This window comes from Oculina patagonica, chromosome 5, assembly GCF_052425735.1.
Source record: "Oculina patagonica isolate OP01 chromosome 5, crgOcupat, whole genome shotgun sequence".
NCBI lineage: Eukaryota > Metazoa > Cnidaria > Anthozoa > Scleractinia > Oculinidae > Oculina > Oculina patagonica.
Genome location: NC_135762.1, coordinates 3,097,813 through 3,098,212, shown reverse-complemented (window position 1 = coordinate 3,098,212; position 400 = coordinate 3,097,813).

The window sequence follows — 400 nt, the reverse complement described above, 5'->3', positions numbered from 1 at the left end:
TTGACCAAGAACCAGGATAATCATTATTTATTAATAACAGCCCGAACTTCATCGATACGAGTATGTTTTATTAAACAGGTGACGCATAAATTTAATTGCAGTGCGCGGTGGTTTTAGCGCCATCTTGAGGACAATTTTGCCGCGGGCGAGTCATGGCATATGACTGTAGTTAACAAGTTCTAATACAGCGCCTGAAATATGTAGATGTTCTGTTTTGATGTTACTTATGTTCACCGGGGAGTAAAGTTATTACGACATGAGTCCCTGTTGATTTTGTTGTTTTCGTCGCCAAGGAAGCCCTTGGGAAGTTGCAAACCACCTGCACAAATTCAAGAGTTTTGATTGGCTTGTGGATACAGTCACGTGCTTGCACAAGTTTGTTCCAGGCTCTCCGCTCGTA